The sequence below is a fragment of the Cherax quadricarinatus genome, chromosome 99 (assembly GCF_038502225.1).
Source record: "Cherax quadricarinatus isolate ZL_2023a chromosome 99, ASM3850222v1, whole genome shotgun sequence".
NCBI classification, from domain to species: Eukaryota; Metazoa; Arthropoda; class Malacostraca; order Decapoda; family Parastacidae; genus Cherax; species Cherax quadricarinatus.
This window is the reverse complement of record NC_091390.1, coordinates 1584319-1598224: the sequence shown is the minus strand read 5'-3', so window position 1 is coordinate 1598224 and position 13906 is coordinate 1584319. Positions and strand designations below refer to the sequence as shown.

The following is a 13906-nucleotide window of genomic DNA, read 5'->3' as shown; positions in this document are numbered from 1 at the left end:
TTGAAAATTTGCCTTGTGACCCATGACTTACGATTAGCTTTCCACATCACACACAATCTATTCTTAACGACATTGCTTTTCTTGAACACTCTGGGACTTTCTGAGTAATACACAAGTAAAGGCTTCACTTTAAAATTCCCACTTGCATTACCACACAACAAAAGAGTAAGCCTATCTTTCATAGGCTTGTGTCCTGGCAGTGCCTTTTCCTCCTGTGTGATGTAGGTGCTGTTTGGCATTTTCTTCTAAAACAGGCCTCTTTTATCACAATTGAAAACTTGTTGGGGTTTTAATTATTCAGCCTTTACATAGTCCTGAAACTCCTGTACGTACTTTTCAGCCACTTTTTTGTCAGAACTTGCAGCCTCTCCATGCCTTACAACACTGTGTATGCCACTACGCTTCTTAAATCTATCAAACCATCCTTTGCTGGCCCTAAATTCACAAACTGCAGTACTTGTTCCAGGAGTTTTCTGTAGAAGATCCTCGTGTACCTGGTTTGCCTTCTCACAAATAATTGACTCCATAATATACTGTCTCCCACTAATTCTTTTTCCTTAATCCACAATAACGACAACTTTCCCATCTCTTCCGTTATCGGTGATCTTTGTTTCTTCATAAAAATTACTCCTTTTGCAACATTAGCATCCATGATTTGTTCTTTCTTTGCCAGGATGGATGTAATTGTTGATTTATTCTTGCTGTACATCCTGGCAAGTTCCATCACCTTCATACCACTCTCAAACTTTTCTATCACTTCACGCTTAAATTCCATGGTGTTTCTCACTTTCTTTACCACAGGAACTTTACTAGGAACTTTCTTTGGAGCCATGGTTACTTATTTCACAGTTGCACTGCAAGAAAAACCACTAAAAACAATGGTAAACAAGCGAAATGTTTGGGTGTATGAGCAGAAGCTTCCTCAGCCACCGAGAGACAAAGCCAAACTGAAGCGCAAGCTGCCCCAGCCGGCGGATGGATGCGTCCAAAAGGTCGATAACCAAGCGAACGGCCGAAAACCCCACCGATAACCAAACCAGCCGATAACTGGGGGTCCACTGTATATTAATTAACGTGCCTTACAATTAGCTGGTCAAAATGCATTACATAATTTGTGGCCATCTTTTGTGCCTATGTTTATATTAATTAATGTAAATTACATTACAGTGGACCCTCGACTAATGCTATTAATCCGTTCCTGAAAGCTCGTCGTTAGTCAAAATTATCGTTAGTCAAGTTAATTTTCCCCATAAGAAATAATGGAAATCAAATTAATCCGTGTAGGACACCCCAAAGTATGAAAAAAAAATTGTTTTTATCACATGAAATATTAATTTTAATACACACAAACTGAAGAAGACATGCACAGTTACATGACACTTACCTTTATTGAAGATCTGGTGATTGATGGGATGGGAAGAGGGGAGTGTGTTGATGGTCTTAGTGTTTAGAAGGGGAATCCCCGTCCATTAGGACTTGAGGTGGCAAGTCTTTTTCCGGGGTTACTTCCCTTCCCTTTAAATCTCTCAAACCAACCTTTGCTGGCCTTAAATTCACTCGTATCACCACTAGTTGCTGGCATTTTTTTAATTAAATCGTCATGCAACTTCCTAGCCTTTTCACATATGATCGCTTGAGAGATGCTATCTCCTGCTATCTGTTTTTCATTTATCCATACCAATAACAGTCTCTCAACATCTTTGAGTGTTGCAATCTCAGTTTCGAAAACATAGTTGCACCTTTGGCAAGAACAGCTTCCTTGATTGCCGTTTTCTTGCCCACAATAGTAGCGATGGTTGATTGGGGTTTTGTGTACAACCTGGCCAGCTCGGAAACACGCACTCCACTTTCATACTTAGCAATGATCTCTTTCTTCATATCCATAGTAATTCTCACCCTTTTTGCTGTAGGGTTGGCACTAGAAGCATTCTTGGGGCCCATGGTGACTTATTTTGCAGGTGCAATCACTAAAAAGGCTGTGATAATATGAAATGTTCCAATTGTATGTTTGGAAGCGACCGCGGTGGCTGGCTGGCTTGTAAACACTGGCCAGAAGTGGACGCGTCTCAGACGGAACGAATAGTGTTGGTCGAGTTTTTTAGCGCTAGTCGAGGCAAAATTTTTGCGTTAAAATGTATCGCTAGTCGGATTTATCGTTAATTGATGCCATCGTTGGTCGAGGGTCCACTGTATATGGTTTAGAGAAAAAAGTATTAGTGTGAAAAATACTAAATATGGTTTGTTGTGCTGCCAGACTGTTTAATATTATGTGTTGCTGTATCAACATGTGAGGACCAAGACTGTTGCAACATGTAACCAAAAATACTGCTGGAACAAGTGTAGAAGTCTTCAGGAGGAAACTGGACAAGTATCTTCACCAGGTGCAAGATCAACCAGGCTGTGATGGAGTGAGTCAGTGGACCACCAGCAGTAACATCCTGGTGGAGCAGGCAAGCACCAGATGAGCCTGACCCCTGGCTGGGCTCTGGCAGTAGAAAAACACTCAGAACTCATCAGAGGTTAAGGTTAGTTTGTCAATAGTGTGTGAGAGGAGTTTAGAGCATTTTATTGAGCAGATCTTCAATCTTCGTGTAGTAACTGGGTTGATTGATGCCATCAAGATTAGATCTTTGCGATGACACTCGAGTAATAGTGTTATATAAATACTTCATAAATTTTGTTTTCAGAAACTGACTCTCTCTCCCACCAAGGTAGTGACCCCAGAGAAAGAAGAAATGATTTTGCCATCACAGTCTTGCTAGAGTGGCGCTGATACTACACCTCAAAACTGCTAATGTGTCTGCCCGACCTTTAGGGTGAAGGTACTGTACCGTGTTATATAGTAACTGAAGAGAGTTATTGGATAGAGTTAGTTAAATATGTTTATTTTGCACCCCAGACCCATCCTGTGGGCGGTAGTCATAAGATTACAGAGGTACATAATTGGTCCAGGGACTGGACTCCAAAGTTTTGATAGCTGAGCAAGTTACAAAGGTAATGAACTAGATCTGGTCACAATCGTGACCAAGTACAAAGGTAATGAGCTCCAGGTAGAGCTGGTCACAATCTTGACAAGTTTCAAAGGTAATGAATCGTGAACACATGATTACAATTGTGAACAATTTTCAGAGTAATGATCAGTTAACAAACATTGTAGGGAATTCATCCATTGTCAAGAGACGTTGCTAGATGCCTGTTCCTCCTTGGCAGGACACCCAGACAGTCATTGCAAACAGCAGCAGGTTGCACCAGGAGCTGCTGCTTGCAGGAGCACCATCGACCCTCCCCAAGAGGCCCAAGAGGCCAGCGACTCAGCTAGCAGCCCAAGGGAGAGCCGCCCTGGGGACGTGTCAACATTCTGGTGGATGCCAAGTTGACTGACGATCCCCGGCCCTTTGTAAAGGTGAAGGCGCGGCAGCTGTCACCTACGTCTGCTGGGAGGGGCTGTTGGTTGTTTCCACCTGGAGCCCAGACACCCACCATATGCACGGATGTTGAAGCTTGAGGAACTGAGTGCACATTGTCTGTGGCACACCTGACAGCTGCCTTGCGGTCGAACTCCACGACGCTGTCCATGCAGTGGCATCGCTGACGAGGGCTGGGAGGGGAAAGTACCCTCTAGAGTTGTGGTGGCGCTGGGAGTTGGGTGGGTGAGGCGGGGAAGTTGAATGGTTGAGGCGCGAGGGTGAGCGGTTATGAGAGGGTCATTGTTTACTACGCACGGGGCCAGGCCCGGGGAGGGACTTGAAATATTGGTCATCTTGTATTAGTGATTTATAATGACAGTCACATAGTTATAGTATGTTGTATATAACTGAAGGGATATTTGGCAGTTGGTCAGTTTTGTTAATACAGACAACTGCTTTTGCAAAGTAAATTTTATGGAATCTAGTCCATTGTATACAACCTAAGTTGACATAACCTGGATTGAAAATGGTAAGAAATGGGTCACCAAAATGAATTTTTTAATAAGATGTGTATGGCATCTGTGGTCATGTTTTATAGGCCTTGCTGACATAAATAAAACATCACTGAAGGCTCTTTACTCATGTAATAACTCCAACAACATGCTCATTGGATAAGCCATGTACAAATACTAAAAAATCCGGGACAAAGGAATTAATGTAGAATTGCTATGGATGCCATCACACATTGGATTACTCCTTCATGATAAAGTTGATATGTTAGCCAAGAAGAGTATCCAGAAGGAGAATGTAGAATATAACTTTGGTATAACTGTGTCTAGCATTAGGAATAATATTAGGAGAGAAGTAAATAATGAAAATGATTGTTATAGGAATGCAGTTAGAAGCCTGAGTAGATCTATAACCCACTATGATAACATGAACGTAGATAAGTATGTTTATGGAGCAACGTGCAATGTGAACAGACTGACTGATGTTGTAGTAGCCAGGCTTAGGCTTGGTTACAAGTACTGACTTATGTTGTAGTGGCCAGGCTTAGGCTTTACCTGGAGAGAGTTCCGGGGATCAACGCCCCCGTGGCCCAGTCTGTGACCAGGCCTCATGGTGGATCAGGGCCTGATCAACCATGCTGTTACTGCTGGCTGCATGCAATCCAACATATGAGCCACAGCTCGGCTGGTCAGGTACCGACTTTAAGTGCTTGTCCAGTGCCTGCTTGAAGATAGCCAGGGGTCTATTGGTAATCCCCCTTACGTATGCTGGGAGGCAGTTGAACAGTCTTGGGCCCTTGACACTTATTGTGTTGTCTCTTAACGTGCTAGTGACACCCCTGCTTTTCAATGGGGAGATGTTGCATCGTCTGCTGAGTCTTTTGCTTTCGTAGAGAGTGATTTTCGTGTGCAAGTTTCGCACTAGTCCCTCTAGGATTTTTCAGGTGTATATAATCGTGCATCTCTCCCGCCTGCATTCCAGGGAATACAGGTTCAGGAACTTCAAGCGTTCCCAGTAATTGAGGTGTTTTATCTCCATTATGTGCGCCCTAAAGGTTCTCTGTACATTTTCTAGGTCAGCAATTTCACCTGCCTTGAAAGGTGCTGTTAGTGTGCAGCAATATTCCAGCCTAGATAGAACAAGTGACCTGAAGAGTGTCATCATGGGCATGGCCTCCCTAGTTTTGAAGGTTCTCATTACCCATCCTGTCACTTTTCTAGCAGATGCGATTGATACAATGTTATGGTCCTTGAAGGTGAGATCCTCCGACATGATCACTCCCGGGTCTTTGACGTTGGTGTTTTGCTCTATTTTGTGGCTGGAATTTGTTTTATACTTTGATGAAGATTTAATTTCCTCGTGTTTACCATATCGGAGTAATTGAAATTTCTCATCCTTGAACTTCATATTGTTTTCTGCAGCCCACTGAAAGATTTGGTTGAGGTCCATTGCAGTGTCTGCAATGGAAGACACTGTCATGCAGATTTGGGTGCCATCTGCAAAGGAAGACAGTGCTGTGGCTGATATCTTTCTGTCAGATATGAGGATGAGAAACAAGATGGGAGCGAGTACTGTGCCTTGTGGAACAGAGCTTTTCACCGTAGCTGCCTCAGACTTTACTCTGTTGACTATTACTCTTTGTGTTCTGTTTGAGGAAATTATAGATCCATCAACCAACTTTTCCTGTTATTCCTTTAGCGCGCATTTTGTGCGCTATTACTCCATGGTCACACTTGTCGAAGGCTTTTGCAAAGTCTGTATATATTACATCTGCATTCTTTTTATCTTCTAGTGCATTTAGGACCTTGTCGTAGTGATCCAATAGTTGAGACAGACAGGAGCGACCTGTTCTAAACCCATGTTGCCCTGAGTTGTGTAACTGATGGGTTTCTAGATGGGTGGTGATCTTGCTTCTTAGGACCCTTTCAAAGATTTTTATGATATGGGATGTTAGTGCTATCAGTCTGTAGTTCTTTGCTGTTGCTTTACTGCCCCCTTTGTGGAGTGGGGCTATGTCTGTTGTTTTTAGTAACTGTGGGACGACCCCCGTGTCTATGCTCCCTCTCCATAGGATGGAAAAAGCACATGATAGGGGCTTCTTACAGTTCTTGATGAACACGGAGTTCCATGAGTCTGGCCCTGGGGCAGAGTGCATGAGCATGTCATTTATCACCTGTTCGAAGTCATTTGGCATCAGGATAACATCAGATAGGCTCTATTCTGTTTATTACAATATACAGACCCCCCCCCAACTTACGATAAGGTTATGTTCCAGAAAGCTGTTCGTATCTTGAATTGTTCATAAGTTTTTATTTTGCCATTTTTCTATTATTACGATTATTATTATTGCTTTTAATATTATCATCATTATTATTGTTCTCTGTGCCATTTTTTCGTTGAAAACTTAGACAATACTGTACAGTATCAGTAATGTACGCTTCTTAATACTAAAACATATTTTAATAAATACTGTAATAAAAAGCTTACATTTTTAATTGGTACAATAAACTTGAGGTGATGGATGAGAGGAAGATTGGAGGTTGTATGGGGCTATTGGGGGAGACTGCCATCAACCTCATACACTTTGGTGCTACCTGGCGTGGGTTGTGGCAAAAGGTTGTACTATGCAGAAGGCGTGCAACTCAGAATTCGGATTTGCAGTCTGTTCATACGTCTGAATGTTTGTAGCTTGAATGTTCGTAAGTAGGGTAGCATCTGTACTGTACACCACTGTATAAACATTTTAAAAATATACCAGAAATGTTATAAATGATGCAAAGGCGGCATTAAACAATATCAAAGTGCCCCTCACTTATTAACAACTTTGTTTACTGATGTGATCTTAGGAATGGAAGTTCATTGTTTAGTGAGGAGAGGCTGTACTGTACAGTACCCAAAAAAAACGTTTACACTTTTATTACACCATCATAAAATGGTGAAGTGAGGAGCATCTGCAGTCTGTGTACTGAAAATGATTAGACAGGTTAGTTTTCACCTTCACTTATGATAATAAAAATAATATCTTTATTTACTACATGTACAAGGTATACAGACAATAGCTGACATCAATGACATACTACTATATAGAAAGTAACTTGTTATGCAGAGTATTTCGGGCAAATTAGGTCAGTTTTGTCCCAGGATGTGACCTATATCAGTCCACTAACACCCAGGATGTGACCCACATCAGTCCTCTAACACCCAGGATGCGACCCACATCAGTCCTCTAACACCCAGGATGCGACCCACATCAGTCCTCTAACACCCAGGATGCGACCCACATCAGTCCTCTAACACCCAGGATGTGACCCACACCAGTCCACTAACACCCAGGATGCGACCCACATCAGTCCACTAACACCCAGGATGCGACCCACATCAGTCCACTAACACCCAGGTACCCATTTTACTGACGTCTGATGCTTACACCTTCTCCGGGAACCGAACCCAGACCCTCGCCGTGTGAAACGATCTTTTGCCACCAGGCCATGGGGCACTTAACACACATTACAGGTTCAGTTTCATGAAGTATTTTTTAAATGGAGTCAAAATGACCTTAAAAATGGGAAAACATCTTTACCACTTGTAGAGCCGCTGGATGATTATTGGAGCAGAAGTTATTGACTTGATACGAGTCTCTGGAAATCTGTTAGCACCATGTTGACTATTAGGGGTTGATATTTTAAGTCTGCATCCTCTGTTTTTCCCATCTCCAGAATGCATACTATGTTTTAGCTTTTCTGGCCTCGACTCCAATTGTTACAACCTTGCATGTGCTTGGGGGTTGAGTTTAAACAGCCAGTTTTCTGACTAATGTTGCAGTGTGTCCAGATTTATGTTATGTTTTTGTGTATGGTGCTGAGTACATATTAGTGTGGTATTTGATGTAGGTCTTCTTACACTACCAATTTCTACTGAGACTGTGATATTTATTCAACACTATAGAGACGTTTGTTTTTATCAGCGTTTCTTGTACGTCTTCGGTGGAATTACCTAGTGTTTGAGTGGTGTATTGTTATTGATTTCTATGTAGTAGACATGTTTATTAAAACTTGTACTTTTATCATTGATAGGCTGTAGTTTTTCCATTATTTTGTCAAAGGTGAACCAACTATAGAAATATAAATATTTTATGTACTAAACATTATACAGGCTGATGTGTTTTTCAGGGTCACAGGTAAAACTAGAAGTAATCCATTATGCAATCCAGTAGATAAGAAAATACCTACAAGTGGAGGGTTGATTCCATGGTCCAAGAAGTTGGAGGAAACAGTGTTTAATACAAGAACAACAACCAATAACATTGAAAACTCACTTGGAGAGAAAGTTGATACAAGTTACTGTACATGCAAAGTGTTGATCTCCAGCTCTACACATTACTGGTGAGCTTTACTTTCCAAAGTTACAAATAAAAATCAGTATTCAAAAGACTGATCTTAAGGTTCCCGATATTGAGATCAAAGGTTAAACAACAGTAAATCTGACATTTTTTTTTTCTTGAATGTGTGAGGTAAACTGTAATAATGTTGGTAGAATATAGTTTTGGAGTGGTTGGTACTATCATTCAATAAATTTATGAAAGAGAGGAAGGTACCTAGGGATTGTCAGAGAGCTTGTATAGTTCCTGTAAATAGAGGGAAGGGAGACAAGAGAGTTTAAAAATTATAGGGGAATAAGTTTACTGAGTATACCAGGTAAAGTGTATGGTAGAGTTATTATTGAAAGAATTATAGGTAAGAGAGAGCAAGATCACAGATGAACAGGGAGGTTTTAGAATCAGTAGGGGAAGTGTAGATCATGTTTACATTGAAGCATTAAGTGAACCACATTTAGATAAAGGAAGGAAAGTTTTCATTGCACTTGTGGATTTAGAAAAGGCATATGATAGGGTGGATAGGGGAAAGCAATATGGCAAATGTTGCAAGTGTATGGAATAGGTATTAGTAAATGCTGTAGATAGCTATTATGAAGGAGGGGTGTTAATGTTGCAGTTTAAAAACTGTAGTGTAAAGCACCCTTCTGGCAAGACAGTGATGGAGTGAATGATGGTGAAAGTTTTTCTTTTTCGGGCCACCCTGCCTTGGTGGCCACCCTGCCTTGGTGGGCCACCCTGCCTTGGTGGACACCCTGCCTTGGTGGGCCACCCTGCCTTGGTGGCCACCCTGCCTTGGTGGGCCACCCTGCCTTGGTGGGAATTGGCCAGTGTGATAATAAAAAAATAAAAAGCTATTATGAGGATAGTGAAGCTCAGGTTAGGGTTACCTGGAGGTTATTCTGGGGATCAACGCCCCCGCGACCCAGTCCATCACCAGGCCTCCCGATGGATCAGGGCCTGATCAACTAGGCTGTTACTGCTGGCTGCACGCAGTCCAACGTACGAGCCACAGCCCGGCTGATCCGGCACTGACTTTAGGTATCTGTCCAGCTCTCTCTTGAAGGCAGCCAGGGGTTTATTGGCAATTCCCCTAATGCTAGATGGGAGGCTGTTGAACAGTCTTGTAGGAGAGAGGGAGATTTACTTTCCAGTAAAAGTAGGTCTTAGGCAGTGATGTTTAATGTCACCATGGTTGTTTAATTTATTTATACATGGGATTGTAAAAGAAGTAAATGCCAGGGTACACAAATAACCTGCACATAGTAGAGAGGAACTTACAATGGTGTTTTGCTCCAACTTGGACCATTTACAAAGTCAGTGTGACTGTAAATGGTCCAAGTCTGACCAAAACGTCGTCATAAGTTCCTCTCTCTGTGTGTGGGTTACTTGTGTATTGTTCCAGTCACAGAATTGTGCTATTTTGTTCGATCTAAATATTAGGATGTTAGAGAAGGGTCAGATTAAATTATGGGGAATCAAATGCAAAATGGGAGTTGAAATTTACTTTTTGCCGATGATACTGTGCTTTTGTGAGATTGTAAAGAGAAGTTACAAAGGTAAGTTTGGGAGGATGTGTAAAGGAAGAAAGTTGAAAGTGGATATAGATAAGAATAAGGTGATGAAGGTATCAATCAAGTTATGTGAAGAAAAATTGGTTGTCACATTGGAGGGAATATGGAAGTGAATGTGTTCAGATATTTGGGAGTTGACTTGCCAGTGGATGGGTTTATGAAGGATGAAGTAAACTATAGAATTGATGAAGGAAAAAAGGTGGGTGTTGCATTGAGGTGTTTGTGGAGACAAGATAATGTTATCCATGGAGGCAAAGAAGGGTATGTATGAGAATATAGTGATACCAACACTCTTACATGTGTGTGAAGCATGGGTTGTAAATGTTGCAGTGAGGAGGCTGGAGGCAGTGGAGATTATTTTTTATTTATTAACACATCTGCCATTTCCCCACCAAGGTAGGGTGGCCTGAAAAAGAAAGTTTCACCATCATTCACTCCATCACTGTCTTGCCAGAGGGGTGCTTACGCAACAATTATAAAACTGCAACATTATCACCCCTTCTTTTAAAGGGAATGTGTGGTGTAAATATTATGTAGAGAATTCATAGTGTGGAAATTAGGAGGTGTGGAGTTAATAGGAGTATTAGTCAGAGGGCTTGTTGATGTGGTTTGGTTATTTAGAAAGGATTGAGCAAAATAAGATGATATGGAGGGTATATAAATTTGTAGTGGAGAGGAGGAGAGAGTAGGGGTCATCCTAGGAAAGGATGGAGGGAGGAGGTGAAAGAAGTTTTGTGTGCAAGAGGCTTGGACACACAGCAGGCATGTGGGAGTGTTGGGTAGGAGTGAATGGTTTTTGGGACTTAGAGCTGTTGGAGTGCGAGCAGGGTAATATTTTGTGAAGGGATTCAGGGAAACCAGTTAGACAGACACGAGTCCTGGAGGTGGGAAGTACAATGCCTGCACTTTAACCCTTAAACTGTCCAAACGTATATCTATGTTGGTGCACGTAGCGCTCTGACCCTGACTTTCTCCATAAGAAAGCATGTAAAATAAACATCGATCTACGTTCGGAGCGCTACGCAAGCAAATGTAGATCTATGTTTGGACAGTTTAAGGAGGGGTTTGAGATATTTTCTGTTAGTAGTGGCATCTGAAATGTCATATCTTTGTGCTTTGCAAAGACAGTGATTGCGTGTTAATGATGGGAGAAGTATTTTTCTTTTGGTTCGCTCTGCCTTAGTCGGAGACAACAGGCGTGTTGAAACAAAAAACTTTTAAATAAGAGTACGTGTGCAACTAATGCAACATTTTATTGTAACGTTTTATTTTTTTTCTCCGGGAGCTTTGTTGGGCAGTAACGGCTTGACAAAGTTCCTAGAAAGTTAAATATTGACATAATAAAAAGTCACACATGTGGGAGGTAAATTGTACAAATTGTGAGTTCCATTGAGTATACAATAGTTTCAAATGTTCTGTTTACTTTTTAAGGCAGATGCATTAATGCATCGAGGTATTCTTTAATTTATTGATCTCTTGATTTGATATAAACAAAAATTCAGTGTGTGTCAAAGGGCCTAAAATCTACAACACCCTACCTGAAAACTCTAGAACTGCAGACACATTCATCACTTTCAAAACTACAGTTAGAAAACATCTTATCTCCCTGATACACCCAGACAACTAACTACACGAATACCACCTGCTGGTTCACACTTACACTCACGCACCCATTGACTATAAACACAGAAACACAAATCTTAATCTTAAAGTAATGAATCCTAACTAGTCATAAGTTTGCCTATGATACTCCAATATTGACACTATGTATTGTGCCAAAACAAAAGCATTCACATTGCTAAACTCACAAACTATAATGTAGTCACTTAGCCTTAACACCATAATCTGTAATAATTTAAAGTTTAGAATTAATCTAAGTCTGCCCTAAATGCCTAGCCACACTAGGTGTCCTAGTGGCCCTCTCTGTAATTAGTATTTTAAAACATGTAAACCACACAATATTCAAAATCTGTAAACCCTGCATTGTAATCCTTCTAGAGAATAAACTTGATTGATATAATCAGAATGAATCCTATTGCCCAAGTTGTGCATGACATCTATGGGTTTTCCACTTTCCTCCTGATAAAAATAAAAATATTTCCTGTTTGTGCCTATATGTGGCTGCTGGGATGGATTCTCAGGCCTTTTGCTGCACCTTTGAATTGGCCACCTGGCAGACTCGTCTGTAACCTTATGGACTCTCTTGTTATGAAGTGTATGTATGAAACCCGAAGCGTTTCTTCAGACTTGGATTTTCTTCATTGTACAGCCTCTCCTAGCTTAACAATGGAGTTCCGTTCCTAAGAGCACGTCAGTAAACGAAATTGTGGCTAAGTGAGGATCATACTATAATGGTAGTGAGTTTGTGTACTACTTTTGATATTTTGATATTTTTTAATGTTATCTTTGCACTATTTATAACATTTCTGGTATATTTTTAAATGTTTAAACAGTAGTGTACTGTATATTGCAATGAACAGAATAAAGGAAATCAGCTCTAATATAGTACATTATTTAGGTATGTATACTGGTCAGAGAGGCCGTCGTAAGTCAGAGTTGTCGGTAAACGAGTACGTCGCTAAGTGAGGAGAGGCTGTATTAATTTAATTTTTCAAGTGTTTAAAAATAAAAGGTTGAACCAGATACACTAATTTATTATAAAGTATTGCATTTACTAAAATCTGTTTTAAAAGCTGAACTGTTCTGCAGATCACATGGACAACACTAGAAGCAAGAGATGAATTGTTTAGATAATCAAGTTGATGAGGAGATGTCTACATGTGGAGGATTAATTCTTAGGACCAAGAAGTCATAGTAGGAAATAATGGTTGCTGCTGTAAAGTGAAAATTGCTGAAAGAAAACCGCCTTTTTTTTTTCACTTTCGGATGGATATACAGTGGACCCCCGGTTAACAATATTTTTTCATTCCAGAAGTATGTTCAGGTGCCAGTACTGACCGAATTTGTTCCCATAAGGAATATTGTGAAGTAGATTAGTCCATTTCAGACCCCCAAACATACACGTACAAACGCACTTACATAATTGGTCGCATTCGGAGGTGATCGTTAAGCGGGGGTTCACTGTAAAAGCCTGATAACATATTTACAGTATGATATATTAAGCAATAAAGCCAGGCCTTAAAAATGCATATACAGTACACTTCTTTCTTTCAACACACCGGCAGTATCCCACCAAGGCAGGGTGGCCCAAAAAGAAAAACGAAAGTTTCTCTTTTAAATTTAGTAATTTATACGGGAGAACGGGTTACTAGCACCTTGCTCCCGGCATTTTAGTCGCCTCTTACAACACGCATGGCTTATGGAGGAAGAATTCTGTTCCACTTCCCCATGGAGATAAGAGGAAATAAACAAGAACTAGAAAGAAAATAGAAGAATACCTAGAGGGGGGGGGGGTGTACAGTGGAACCTCAAATATCGAACTTTCTTCGGTCCAGAAGGCTGTTCGAATGCCTTTACTGAATGAATTTATTCCCATCAGGAATAATGTAAATTAGATTAGTCCATTTCAGACCCTCAAAAATATACTTATAAAAGCACTTACAAAAATACACTTACATAATTGGTCGTGTTGGGAGCAGTTCGATTTTTGAGGTTCCACTGTATATATACATGTATGTGTAGTGTGACCTAAGTGTAAGTAGAAGTAACAAGACATACCTGAAATCTTGCATGTTTATGAGACAGACAAAAGACTCCAGTCTCTTCCAACCTTTTCTTGAAGCTCTTAATAATCTTGCCCCTTCCATTAAGTTTAAAGCTGAATGGGAATCTAATTCCTTGCTTCCTTTCCTTGATGGTCATGTCCACCTCTCAGATACAGGTTTTTCCTTTTCCGTTTACCGAAAACCTATGCACAGTGGCATGTACATGCACTACTTTTCCTATCATGTTTTCCCTGTCAAGAAAAGTTTTCTTATCTCCCTCTTTCTCCGTGCCCTCCGCATCTGTGATCCTCGGTTCCTTCCAGCATAAATTTCCACTCTTCATAATTCGTTTTCCCGTCTTGGCTACCCTTCCCATTT

The 13906-nt window shown here is 40.8% G+C and overlaps 1 long non-coding RNA gene across 2 annotated transcripts in view; it reads left to right on the top strand.

Moving 5' to 3' along the window:
* The window catches only part of LOC128704788 (uncharacterized), a 41937-nt gene extending 28404 nt beyond the window's left edge, over positions 1-13533 (top strand). Inside the window, exons 3-5 of one of the 2 annotated variants that reach the window (XR_011390961.1) lie at positions 2293-2822; positions 8087-8299; positions 12573-13533. This is a non-coding gene — a long non-coding RNA (uncharacterized lncRNA). The remainder of the gene's footprint in view (positions 1-2292; positions 2823-8086; positions 8300-12572) is intronic. The other variant, XR_011390960.1, reaches the window with a different exon arrangement.
* The last annotated feature ends 373 nt before the right edge of the window (positions 13534-13906 follow it).